The sequence below is a fragment of the Elephantulus edwardii genome, unplaced genomic scaffold (genome assembly GCF_000299155.1).
Source record: "Elephantulus edwardii isolate Elephantulus edwardi_28Jun2011 unplaced genomic scaffold, EleEdw1.0 scaffold00018, whole genome shotgun sequence".
NCBI lineage: Eukaryota > Metazoa > Chordata > Mammalia > Macroscelidea > Macroscelididae > Elephantulus > Elephantulus edwardii.
In genome coordinates, this window is record NW_006399768.1 from 217,438 (window position 1) to 232,046 (window position 14,609).

The window sequence follows — 14,609 nt, forward strand, 5'->3', positions numbered from 1 at the left end:
TATGGTGATGAAAGAAGAAGTTCAGGCTGCTTTGAAGGATATGGCAAAAAATAAGGCTCCAGGAATAGACGGTATACCAATTGACATATTTCAGCTAACAGATGCTGCCCTGGACGTGCTCACCAAGTTGTGCCAAGAAATCTGGAGAACGACCACTTGGCCAACTGACTGGAAGAGATCTATATTTGTTCCTATCCCAAAGAAAGTTTACCCAAAAGAGTGTGGAAACCTTAGAACAATTTCATTGATTTCACATGCAAGCAATATTTTACTGAAGATTATAAAAAAATGACTGGAACAGCATGTCAGCAGAGAAATACAAGAAGTCCAGGCTGGGTTTAGAAGGGGTTGTGGTACTAGGGATATTGTAGCTGCTTTTAGATGGATCTTAGCTGAAAGCAGAGAATACCAGAGGAATGTCTATGTGTGTTTCATTGACTATGCAAAGACATTTGACTTTGTGGATCATAACAAACTGTGGCTGACTTTGAGAAGAATGGGAATTCAGAACACTTGATCATGCTAATGCAAAACCTATACTTGGACCAGGAAGCAGTCGTCAGAACAGAGCAAGGGAACACTGCATGGTTCAAAACTGGGAAGTGCGTAAGCCAGGGATGCATCCTATCTCCATACCTTTTCAACCTATATGCAGAACAGATTATCTGGGGGGCTGGGCTCTATGAGGAGAAATGTGGGGTCAAGATTGGAGATTGGTGGACGATTTATCAACAATCTGCATTATGCAGATGACACAACCCTGCTTGCTGAAACTGAAGAGGACCTGAAGCACCTGCTGCAGAGGGCCAAGGCCTGCAGCCTACAATATAGATTGAGGTTCAGTGTCAAGAAGACAAAGATTCTCACCACTGGACCAATTGGCAGCATCAGGATGGATGGTGAAGAGATTGAGCTTGTACACAGCTTTAGTTTGCTTGGCTCCACAGTCAACACTCTTAGCACCAGTAGTCAGGAAATTAAAAGGTGCATTGCCATGGGAAATTCTGCTGTTAGAGAACTCTCCAAAGTACTGAGGAGCAATGGTGTCTCTCTGGAAACTAAGGTGCGTTTGATACATGACCAAGGAGGATAGAAGGAGAATTGATGCCTTTGAGCTGTGGTGCTGGAGAAGAGTATTGAGAATACCATGGACGGCTAGGAAAACAAATAGATTTGTCCTGGAAAGGGTTAAACCACGTGGCTCCTTGGAGGCAAGGATTCTGAGGCTCCGTCTAACATACTTTGGACATGTTGTGAGGAGTGACCAGTCCTTGGAGAAGGACATCATGCTTGGGAGGGTGGAGGGACAGCGCAGGAGGGGAAGGCCCTCTATGAGGTGGATTGATTCAATAACTAGGGTAATCGGGATGCGAGTGTCAGAGACAGTGCGATTGGCACAGGACAGAGCAGAGTTTAGGGCTGTTGTACATAGGGTCGCTATGAGTCGCAAGTGACTCAATGGCACATAACAACAATAACAACATATTCCCAGTAGCAGAGTAGCTGGGTCAAATAGTATTTTTATTTCCACCTTTCTTAAGAAGCACCAGCCAACCCTACCAACCCCAGTGTCTGGACCATTTTATATTCCTGTGAACATTAAATAAGAATTATAATCTCCCATGTTCTTATTAGCATTTTTTTGTTTGCTGTCCTGTTGAATTTTGCTGTTGTTGTTGGTGTGAAATGATATCTCATTACTGTTTCGTTTTACATCTCTCTAAAAACTAGTGATTTTGAGCAGTTTTTCATATGTTCTCTGGCTAGCTGACAATCTTCTTTGGTGAAATTTCTATTCATCTCTTCTGTCAATTTTAAGATTTGGTTGTCTTTTACTAGTTGATATATTGGAGTATTCTATGAATTTTAGTTATGAGTCCATTACTAGATATGTAAATTGCAAATACTTTTTCCCCAGTCTGCAGGCTTCCTCTTTACTCTGTTGGAGAAGATTTTTTGAGGCACACAAGAATTCTATTTTTACAAGGTCTTCTTGATCTATTTTATCTGCTTGGTTGTAGGTTTTTAGTTATGCTTGAAAGTCTATTCATACTGTATATTAGGGCTTCTGACTTTGTTTGCAATTTTTCTCCAAACTTTTTTTTTAATTTTTAGATTTATGATCTACCTTGGGTTGGTTTTTGTCTATCGTGTGAGGTATGGTTCTTCCTTAATTTTTCTGCTGATAGTTGTCCAATTTTCCCAACACCATTTGTTAAAGAGGCTATCATCTTCCCAATTACTGTATTTCATCTCCTTGATGAAGACCAGTTGACTATAAGTAGAAAGTTTGATTTCTTGGTTCTCAATTCTATTCCATTGATTTAAGTTTCTGTCACCTTACAAACACCTTGCTGTATTTACTACTATGACTGTGTAATACTTTAGAGGTCAGAGAGTGTGAAACTTCTCACTTTGTTTTTTTTTTCCAGTGCTACTTTGCTTTTTTGAGGTCTCTATGCTTTTCATAGGATCTCTGGTGGCTTAGGGGCAATAAGTCACATTTCAATCCTAAAGGGTAGTGGTTCACGGTACACCTACTGCTTCAGAGGAGAAGGATGAGCAATATCTTGCTGTGTGATTAAATGCCTCTGAAAATCCACCAGAGGGAAATTCATCCATGAGTCAGTTCCAACTTAATGGTACACAACAACACAACAACAACAACAACAATCCTTTCCAGATAAAACTAAAAATTGTCTTTTCCATCTCATTGAAGACTGGTGCTGGTAAGCAAGGGTTTCAGAATGCTTGGAAATTGGCCTTTCTAGAGTAGGGAGCTCTGGTGACCTAGTGGCAAGAAGCTGTACTGCAATCCCAAAGATACGCTTTTCAAGGCCACAAGTTGCTCTGAGGGAGGATAGACAATCTCCTCCAGTGAGATTAACTGCCTTTGAAAACCCACTGGAGGGTCAGCTATGGATTAGCTCTGATTTGACAGTATACAACAACAAAAAGCCATTTGTGTTAGCCACTGTTGGGGGAAGTCATTAGCCATCTTGACTGCAGACACATGGTCTTACAAATCAACAATAGCTGTGGGATCAAGAGAAGAGAACACTTTTCACAATGTAAGAGAAGATGGTGGAAGGAAATCATGCTTGAAAGGATAGAGGAACAGCGAAGGACAGGTAGACCGTGGATGAGATGAAATGGCACAGTAACTGGGGTAATGGCGTTAGATGTGTCAGAGACAACGGGACTGCCTAAGTACAGGACAGAGTTCAGAACTCTTAAGCATAGGGTCACTATGAGTTCCAAGTGACTCAACAGCATGTAACAACATCATAATTTGTTAACTAAGTAATAATATGAATTTTAAAGATATTCTAGATTAATAGATATATTATGATAAGGTTGTTTTTTAAAATTTTACTATACTGACATTTATTTTATAACAAGTACAATTCTGAGTGGAAAGAGAAGAAAATATTCTTCTTGAGATTTATGTGAGTCTCTTCCATAGCATTTATACTTATAATTGTAATAAACTTATTCTTAAATTCATTATTTAGTGTGGTATTAATTTGTAAGTTTCTTCTTTTTTCTCTACTAAGATATCATTAGTTCCCACAGAACAATATCACTTAGTTCAAATTTTTATTTCTTTCTTTTTCTACCTGGTTCTGATTAGTTTGAATTTCATAATTAAACTTCTGTGAGAGCTGTATTATGCCAAAATAATATTAAAAAGTTAAAAATTAACCATTTTTTTTATGCTTCTAACTTTCTAGATGTGTTAGTTCTAACACCTTTGAACCATTTCTTGTTTATTTAACAGAAATCCTGATTATTTATATATTTATATACACTTTGTCACATTATTTATTTTTGAAAAATTTTTATGTTCATACTTGTTGGATAAATTACCACTTATTATTAATTTTCAGTGTAGTAAATTTAGTCTCTGTCCTTATTATAGACAGAATTGCCTCTTTACTCCTCATTGTGTGTTTTAAGTCCAATCCTTTATAAAATATAATCCATTTTTCTTTGTTATGTTAATGAGCTTTTACCATATAGGGTAGTTGTTATCGTGTGCTGTTGAGTCACCTGTGACTCATAGCAATGCTATGTATAACAGCCCTAAACCCTGTTCTTTCCTGTGTCAATCTTGTTTCCCACACACCTATCCCCATTATCCCAGTCACTGAATCAATCCATCTCATTGAGGGTCTTCCTCTCCTATGCTGTCCCTCCACCTTCACAAGCACGATGTTCCTCTCCAAGGACTGATCCTGCCTTGCAACATGTCAAAAGTATGTCAGATGAAGCTTCAGAATCTTTGCTTCCAAGGAGCAGCCTGCTTCACCCACTACAGAATGAACTTGTTTATTCTCTTAGCAGTCCATGGCATATTCAATACTCTTCTCCAGCACCACAGCTCAAATTCATCAACTCTCCTTCTATCCTCCCTACTCATTATCCAGTTTTCTGAGGCATACATAGCAAGTAATTTCAAAGACCATGGTTTGTGTCAGGTGCACCTTAGTATCCAGACTGACATCATTGTTCTTCATGACTTTGGAGAGGACAACCGACTTCCTCAATGCAATTTGTCTTTTTATTTCCTGGCTGCTGGTACCAAGAGTGTTGATTGTGTAGCCAAGCAAGCTGAAGCTGTCAACAATCTCAATCTCTTCAACGTCTATCATGATGCCTCGAATCAGCCCAATGGTGAGAATGTTTGTTTTCTTGACGTTGAGCTTCAATCTATATTGAAGGCTGAAGTCCTTGATGCTCTACGGTGAACATTTCAGGTCCTCTTCACTTTCAGCAAGAAAGGTTGTGCCATTTACATAACACAGATTTTGTTTTTTAAATTTCTATTAGTTTATTTACAAAATTCAAATACATTGTTTTCAAGAACAAGTCTTTTCTATTTCCCTTATCCCCCCACCCATCAAATAGTACAACCCCATGATTAATCCCCCCTCCCCATACACATCCTTATTCCTCTGCTTCCAATCTCTCTCACCCCTCTTGGATATTTTACTTATAGTCATTCTACAAGAATGGTTTTATACAATATTTATCCTTGTGCGACTGAGTTAGTTCACTCAACATAATGCTCTCCAGTCCCTCCAAAGTTAGGTAATGATTTACAAAATCATTGTTCCTGCATGCTGCATTAATATTCGATTGTGTGATTGTACCATAATTTCTCAATCCATTAGTTTGTGGTTGGCTGTTTTCATGTTCTTGTAATGGTGAATGACACTGTTATGAACATTGGTGTACAAATCTCCATTTGTGCCTCAGTCATAATTTTCTCAAGGTATATTCCAAATAGTGGGTCATAAGGAATTTCTATATAGGTTCAGCTTTTTGAGGAACTGTTAAACTGCCTTCCAGACTGGTTGTATGATTTTACAGTACTACCAAGAATATATAAGTGCTCCTTTCTTACCACATCCTCTCCAACAATTATTTATTACTTGCTGCCCTGTTAAACTTTGCTTCTATTAGTGGAGAGTGATTGTCTCATTGTGGTTTTGATTTGCATCTCTCTTATTGCCAGTGATTTGGGAAATTTCTTCATGGGTCTGTTTGACATTCGAATATCTTCCTTTGTGAAAATTCTTTCCATGTCTTTTTCACATTTTATAATTGGGTTATCAGTCTTTTTCTTGTGGAGGCCCAGAAATATTCTGTAAACCTTTGTTATAAGGCTCTTGTCTGAGATTTTATTACCAAATGATTGTTCCCAGTCTGTAGGTTTTCTTCTCACCCTGTTAGAAAAAAAAAGGTTTTAATGGATTTAATCTTTAGAAGGTCCCATGCATCAATTTTATCCTCTTCAGATTGTGCATTTCTGGTTGTATTTGACAGTCTCTTTATACCCTGAACTAATGCTTCTAAGCTTGATTCCAGCTTTTCTTTTATGAATGGTATGGTTTTGGACTTTACTCCCAGGTCTTTGATCCACCTTGAGTTAATTTTTGTGTATGGTGTGACATGTGGATCTTGTTTCAGCTTTCTGCAGGTAGAAGTCCAGTTTTTCCAGCACTGTTTGTTGAAGAAGTTATCATTTTCCCATTTGATAACTTTAATTTGTTTATTGACTACCAGTTGACCATAGATAGCTGGATTTATTTCTGGGTTCTTAATTCTGTTTCTATGTGTCTGTCATTGTACCAGTACCATGTTGTTTTAATTACTACTACTGTGTAGTGGGTTTGGAGGTCAGCAAGTGCTATGCCTTCAACCTCATTTTTGTTTCTCAGCGTCTCTTGCCTCTCCAAATAAATTTGATAATTTCCCTTTCAATTTCCTTGAAAAATGAATTTGGTATGTGGATTGGGATTGCATTGAACATGTATATTGCTTTTTGTAGGATTGTCATTTTCACAATATTGAGTCTTCCTAGCCATGTACAGGGCCCATTTTTCCATTTATTTAGGTCTTTTATTGTGTCTTTTTTTTTTGTAGTTAAACAATGATTTTATTGCTCAAGTACATAAAGCCAAATTTATGCAACCAGGGCAGAGGCTGTGGATGATTCATATTTCCAATTGGGAGGAAGGACTCTTTTTGTCTTATAGTATGGTGCCAATTGGTGAATTCGGCTCTCAATCAGGATCAGACGGAATTTAGCATCCTTATCCTTTCTGCTCCTTTCAAGATGCTTTTGAACAGCAACAGCTTTCTTAATTAAATGGTAGAGATCCTCAGGAAGATCAGGAGCAAGTCCTTTGGACTTAAGGATTCTCAGGATTTTGTTGCCTGTCACAAAACGCACTTGTGCAACACCATGTGAATCTCTGAGGATCACACCGATCTGGGAAGGAGTTAGACCCTTCTTAGCTAGTTTGTAGATCTGCTCCTTCACGTCGTCAGATGTCACCTTCAGCCAGGTGGGGACGCTGCAGCGATAGGGAAGAGCCGACTGGGACAAGCCCTTCCCGGGAGCATGCATGCGACCCATGATGGCGGCAGTCAGGCAACAAAAAAGATTATTGTGTCTTGAAGAAAAGTCTTTGTTTAAGTCTTTTGTATTTCCAGTTAGGTTCACGCCCAAGTATCTCAATTTGTGGCTGGTCATTGTAAATTCTTTCGCTTTCTTCTTTTCCTTCTCTGAGTTCTCTTTGTTACTGTAGAGGAATCCTGTCAATTTTTGGATATTGATCTTACATCCTGCCAGTCTATTAAATTGGCCTACTAACTATAATAGGGTTTTTGTTGAATCTTTGGAGTTTTCTATGTAAACTATCATAGCATCTGCATACAGCAACAGCTTAAACATATGTTTACTGATCTCAGTGCCTTTTATTTTATTCTTTTGTCATATTGCTCTAGCAAGCACTTAAAATGCAATATTGAAAAGAAGTGGTGACAGTGGGAATCATTGTCTGGTCCCTGTTTGCAAGGAAAATGTTTTTACTCCTTATCCACTGAAAATGATGTTGGTTCTTGGTTTTGCATATGTAATTTTCACTATGTTCTATTCCAATTTTACTGAATGCCTTTATCTGGAAGGGGTGTTGTGTTTGTCAAAAAGCCTTTTCTGCATCAATTACTAAGATCATACCATTTTTATTACTTACTTTGTTAATATAGTGAATTACATTGATTGTTTTTCCTATGCTGAATCATCTTTACATACCTGTTATGAATCTCACTTGGTCATGGTGAATTTTTTTTTTTTTTGTCTTTTAGATACTATAGGCTAGGATTTTGTTAAGGATTTTTGCATCTATTTTCCTGAAAGATATTGGTCTGTAGTTTTCTTTCTTGATAATATATCTGCCTGATTTTGGTATTAGGATTATACTTGCTTCATAGAATAACTCTGGAAGTTTTCTTTCTTTTTCAGTTTTTTAAAAATAATTTAAGTAGAATGAGGGCTAAATCTTCTCTGAATGTTTGGTTGAATTCAGCTATAAAGTCATCCAGTCCAGAAATTTTCTTATGGGGAAGTCTTTTATGACCTTTTCAATTTCTTCTCTTGTGATAGGTCTGTTCAAGTGTTCTGGATCTGTCCTTGTCAGTCTGGACAAGGGATGCATTTTAAGGAATTTGTCCATTTCCTTTAGGTTTTCAAGTTTATCAGAGTATACCTTTTTGTAGACTTTTGATATCATCGATTTAATTTCTTCTCATTCTGCTGTGATGTCACCTCTGTTGTTTCTTAATTGAGTTATCTGTGTCTTTTCCTATTTTTGTTGAATTTGCAAGTGGTTTGTCAATTTTATTGACCATTTTAAAAATCCAGCTCCTGTTCCTATTGATGGTTTCTACTGTTTTTCTGTTTTCTATTTCATTTATTTCAGCTCTTGTCCTTAAAATTTCTTTTCTTCTACAGGTTATAGGATTAGATTTTTGATCTTTTTCTATTTGCTGAAGATGTTGAGTTAGTTGTTGTATTTTCATTATCATTTGTTTCAAGGAAGTGTTTTTTTATTTCAGTCTTTATTTCTTTTATAACCCAGTTACGTTCTAGCAGAGAGTCATTTAATTTCCACATGGGTGGTTTTGTAAGCTTTACAGTTTTGTGGTTAATTTCTAGTTTTATGGATTTTTGGTCTGAGAAAATACTTTGTATTATTGCTATGTCTTTTAATTTGTTGAGACTTGCTTTGTGTCCTAATATGTAACCAATTTTGGAGAATGTACCATGTGCAATTGAGAAGAAAATGAATTGAGTTTTAGTTGGGTACAATATTCTGAATATAACTACATTTTTGAGTTGACTGATTGTATAATTTAGATCCTCTGTGTCTTTGTTGAGTTTCTTTTGAGTTGACCTATCCTTGGGTGATAGTGATGTGCTGAAATCTCCTACCACTATTGTGGTGCTATTTCTCTCTTCAATTCTTAACCAAATTGTTTTATGTATTTTGCAAGTCTATAATTTGGTGCATAGATATTGACCAAAATTATATCTTCTTGATCTACTGTGCCTTTAATCAGTATTTAATTCCCTTCCTTATCTTCGATGGTGGTTTTCAGTCTGAAATCTATTTTATCAGATTTATCAGTGGTATTGCCACTCTTGCTTTTCTGAGGTTGCCATTTGCTTGGTATATTTTTTTCCAGCCTTTGATTTTGAATCTCTTTCTTTTCCTTTTTCAGATGTGTCTCTTGTGGAGAACATAATGATAGGCTTTGGGGTTTTTTTATCCATTCTGCTACTCTTTTTCTCTTAATTGGTACATTTAGTCCATTCACATTAAGTATGATTATTGTCAGACCAAGTTTTACATTTGTAATTTTTGCTGTGTTTATTTTTCTGTTGTTTCTGGTTATTATTGTCCATTCAGTGTGTGTGTGTGTATGTGTGTGTGTGTGTGTGTGTGTGTGCAATTTCATTCAAAATTTCATATAGTTTTGGTCTTGTTTTCACAAATTCCTCAACGTCCTTTCTTTTCTTCAAATAATCTAATTTTCTCTTCAAATTTGATAGAGAGCTTTGCTGAATCTAGTATCCTTGGCTGGCAAATGGTATGTGACATCCCATTGCCTTCTGGCTTGCATGCCTTTAGTTGAGAAATCAGAACTTAATCTAATTGTTTCCTCTTTGTAATTCTTTGTTTTTCTCATGTTGCTTTTAGAATTCTATCCTTATCTTTTAATTTGGAGAATTTGACTACGATATGTCTTTTTGTTTCTTCTTTTTGGGTCTAGTCTATTTAGTGTTCTTTGTGTTTATTGAATGTGAATTTTGCTGTTCTTTAAAATAGCTGAGAAGTTTTCTTCTTATCCTTCTTCCACAATCTTCTCAGTGATTTCCCTGTCACTTTCATGTTCTGGAATTCCAATAATACCCATGTTATTCCATTTGATGTCATCCCACCCAATCCTAATGGTTTCCTCATTTTCTTTACATCTCATCTTGGAACTTTCTTCAAGTATGTTTCTAATGAGGCTTTTGTCTTCCAGTTCACCAACTCTCTGTTCTATTTCTTCAGTTCTACTTTTTTGTCCTACCAGCATGGATACTTCTGTCATTTTGGTCTTAATATTCTAGATTGCATTTTCATACTTTTCTGTTATTATTTCTAGTACTGTGTTGGCTGTACCCTCTCTGTCTTTTGATGATTTTTAATTTCTTGCATGTCTTTGTCTATTCTATCAATTTTTTCTTCCATCTTTTGAAATTTCATTCATATCTGTTCAAGTTTTCCTTTATCCTTATATTTCTTCAGGATTCATATCTCTGAAGTATTTGCTATCTTACAGACTTCCATTATTTCTTCTGACATTTGAATCTTTTTCTGTAGCTTATCAAATAACTCTACATCAACATAATTCTTCTGATTCTTTCTATCAGGGGTATTAATGGGTCTGTCTTTTTAGGAGAAGGGTTATTTTGTTTTTTTCCATAAAGGCTGATGCAGATTGCTGCTTTCTTGACACTATAGGAGTCTTTTCTTTGTAGATCCTAGGCTGTTATAACAATAAAATTACCCAATGTACAACAATGTTTTGTGGAACCCTATATATTTGATCTCTCTTCTTGGCCCAAGGCCTGCAAATCCAAGGCCTAATAGCAGTTTTCCCCAAAAAACACCTGAATGACAAAAGAAGAAGTCTGTTATTTCCTTCTGGAAGTGGCTTCTTGCCTCCATCGAGGTGCTCAGAACCTCCCTGTTGATTGAGTTAAGGGCTCACACGTGGTCAAGCTGAACAACAGGGGTTCCCTCCCCAAATAACTCATAATGCAGATTGTTGATGAATCTACCTCCAATCCTAATGCCATATTTCTCCTCATAGAGCCCAGCCTCCCAGATAATCTGTTTCATATATAGATTGGAAAGCTATGGAGATAGGACATGTCCTTGGCACACACCTTTCCCAATTTTGAACCATGCATCATTCCCTTTCTCTGGGCTGATGACTGCCTCCTGGTCCATGTATAGGTCTCACACAAGCACAATCAAGTGTTCTGGGATTCCCATTCTTCTCAGAGTCAGCCACAGTTTGTTATGATCTACATAGTTAAATGTTTTTGCATAGTCAATGAAACACAGATAGATATTACCCTGGTACTCTCTACTTTCAGCCATGATCCACCTGACATTAGCTATAATATCCCTTCTGTCATGACTTCTTCTAAACACAGCGTTCACTTCAGGCAGTTCTCTGTAGATGTGTTGTTCCAGTCATTTTTTAGATAATCATCAGCAGAATAATGTTATCAGTGATACCGTTTGATAATTTTCACACTCTGTCATTATCACCTTTATTTGAAATGGGAACAATTATTGATAGATCTCTTCCAGTCAGTTTGCCAGGTGGTTGTCCCCCAGATTTCTTGGCAGAATTTGATGAGCCTATCCAGGGTATCATCTGTTTATTGAAATATGTCAATCAGTATGCCATCAATTCTTGGGGCCTTGTTTTTTGCCAATTCTTTCAAAGCAGCTTGAACGTCTTCCTTCATCACCATAGGATCTTGCTCACACACTGTTTCATGAAATTCTTCTATGTCTGCAAATTTCTTTTGGTACAATGACTCTACACTCTTTTTCCATCTTCTTTCAGTGCTTCCTGGAACATTTAATACTCTGCCCAAAACATCCTTAAGTATTGCAACTCAAGACTTGGATTTCTTTTTCAATTCCTTCAGCTTAAGAAATGCTGAGTGAGTTCAGCCCTTTTGATTTTCTGACTCCAGCTCCTTGCACATGTCATGGTAATACTTTACTTTGTCTTCCCATGCTGCCCTTTGGAATCTCCTGTCCAACTCCTTAATACATTAATTTCTTCCCTTTGCTTTGACTTCTTGGCACTTTTAAATTTAATTGCTCTTGAGTTTCAGCTGAGCAGATTGGTCACAAGCACAAACACAAACAGAAGAAAAGGTATGTGTTACATGGAGATCATTAAGGAATCTAGAAAAACTGGCATAAAGTTGAGGCAATGATTTTCCCTTAAGTTTACAGAGAGGCAAACTTCCTTTTATTTCTGAATTCAGACTTCTGGAGTTTTGTTGGTGGTGTACTTAGAGAATTGATTTCACTGCTATGTCTAAGGTCTTACTTCTTAGGCAGTTTGCATGCACCAGCAGTTCTATGGGAGAAACATGAGGATGAACAATCTCCTGTGCAATTTATAACATTGGAAATCAATTAGAAAACTATCCATAAGTCAGAGCCAACTTGACAGCAATAAAATAAACAACATCCAAAGGGCAACATTTATTTCTGACCATTAGACTTGCTCATATGTGTTGTTTTTCTTGCTGCAGCATTAGCAAATGAATATAGCCTTGAAATAATTGTGTTTATTTCTGAATTATTTTCTGTAAACTTGAACTTATTCTTGGCTGAGTTCCAGTCATTTAGGGAATAGCTTATAGAACAAGTACTGTATTCTATTTAATTAATTTTCATACCAATTTTATTTATAAAGCATAAAGGAAATCTTCAGCATTAAGTTGTGTGAAATAAGTCAACTACAAAAGGACAAATATTTCTTAACTACATTTAAGTGAAATGGACATCAAAGGGAAAACATTTATCCAAATATATGTCCTCTTATTACTCATTGTCCTCAAATTTGAAACAACTTATAGCTGATCATTTATTGGTTTAAGAGGCTGTAAATTATAAGGAAGGATATTGCCCATCTTTCTTTTATGGAGCTACTAATGAATTTAAACTGCCAGGGGGAGCATGACCTTTGGGTTACTAGTATAACTCTTTACAGAACACATGACTAGAGTTCCCTGAAATGTTTATTGTTGCAGTTGTGTTGGAGATTTTCCATCTTTCTTCCCTGGAGCAATTAGTGGATTTTAATTGCATGCCTTTTGTTTGGTAATACAACCTCTTACCACTAGATAAGAACTCCTCAAATGTTTATTAGACATTACTAAGAAATGTGGCATCTGGATTGTGGAAGATCTATCAACAATCTGCGTTTTGCAGATGACACAATACTGCTTGCTGAAACTGAAGAGGACCTTATGCACTTGTGTCAGAGGGTCAAGGACTGCAGCCTTCAGTATGGATTGAGGCTCAATGTCAAGAAGACAAAGATTCTCACCACTGGACCAATTGGCAGCATCAGGATGGATGGTGAAGAGATTGAGATTGTTCATAGCTTTAGTCTGCTTGGCTCCACAATCAACACTCTTGGCACCAGCAGCCAGAAAATTAAAAGACATGTTGTGACGGGAAAGTCTGCGGTTAGGGACCTCTCTAAAGTACTGAAGAGCAATGGTGCCTCTCTGGAGACTAAGGGGCATCTGATACAGGCCATGGTCTTTGCAATCACTTGTTATGCATCAGAGAGTTGGACAATGCCTAGGGAGGATAGAAGGAGAGTTGATGCCTTTGAGCTTTGGTGTTGGAGAAGAGTTTTGAAGGTACCATGGACTGCTAAGAAAACAGGTTCATCCTGGAGAGGGTTAAACCAGGCTGCTCCTTGGAGGCAAGGATTCCGAGACTTTTTCTCACATACTCTGGTCATGTTATAAGGATAGACCAGTCCTTGGAGAAGGACATCATGCTTGGGAGAGTGGAGGCCAGGCACAGGAGGGGAACGTCCTCTAGGAGATGGATTGATTCAGTGACTGGGGTAATTGAGATGAGTGTGTCAGAGATAATGAGATCGGCCCAGGACAGAACAGAGTTTAGGGCTGTTGTACACAGTGTTGCTATGAGTCGCAAGCTACTTGATGGCACATAACATCAACAACAACAACAACAATATAGTAAAGAGCTCTGGTGGTTTAGTCTTTAGGAAGATGCTAACTCAGAAGCTATATACCTTTCTGCTAGATTAAATCTATCAGTACCTCTGCAAGGGAAAGATGGGTATTTTCTTCTCACATAATTTACAGCCTTCAAAAATCTATTGGAGGGCCAGATAGGAATGAGGAGAGAGAGAAGGAGAACACTAAATAGAGATCAATATTTATTAGTAGTAATCAGAGATGTGGCAAGAAGCTATGCTGCAAACCAGAAGCTACATAGTTTGAGGTCATCAGCTGCTCTACAGTAAAATAAGCAAAACCTGCTGGAGTGTCTGCTATGGATCAGTTCAGACTCAGAGGTACATAACAACCACCAGAGGCAAGAAAAAAGACTGAAGTTGGGGTTAACAGTAATAGGGGGAAAACCAAAGGGTTTAAAATAGGACAGTAAGATACTGAAATTCATGTCAACGGTTATGGTGTTGTGATTAATAGGTGGAATCAAGTCAAATATGACTCAGAGAGACTCTATGAACATGGATCTGATACTTGTTCTACCATGTTCTGTTCTCACCATCACGCTTGAGCACATTACTACAGTCACAGTGTCAATCCGTGTTGCCAAAGATCTCACTCTCTTAATCTGACCCTTTATATTTCCAAGCATAATGTTCTTTTTTGTTGACTAGCACCTCCTCATAAGATGCGCATCGTGTGTGAGATGAAGTTTCACTATTCTTGTTTCCAAGAAACACCCTGGTTTTACTTTGTCCAAATGGCATCCAAGTAGATATATGTATACCCATGTTTATCGCGGCTTTGTTTACAATAGCAAGGAGTTGGAAACAACCTAAATGCCCATCAACAAACAAATGGGTAGAGAAGCTGTGGTATATTCGCACAATTGAATACCATGCTGCATTGAAAAACAAGGAACTCATGCAATATTATTCAAAATGGGTGA

General features: G+C 37.3%; 1 pseudogene; it reads right to left on the reverse strand.

Annotated features, from left to right (window-relative positions):
- Window positions 1-6,472: 6,472 nt before the first annotated feature.
- LOC102844003 lies at window positions 6,473-6,928 on the reverse strand (annotated as a pseudogene).
- Window positions 6,929-14,609: the final 7,681 nt, after the last annotated feature.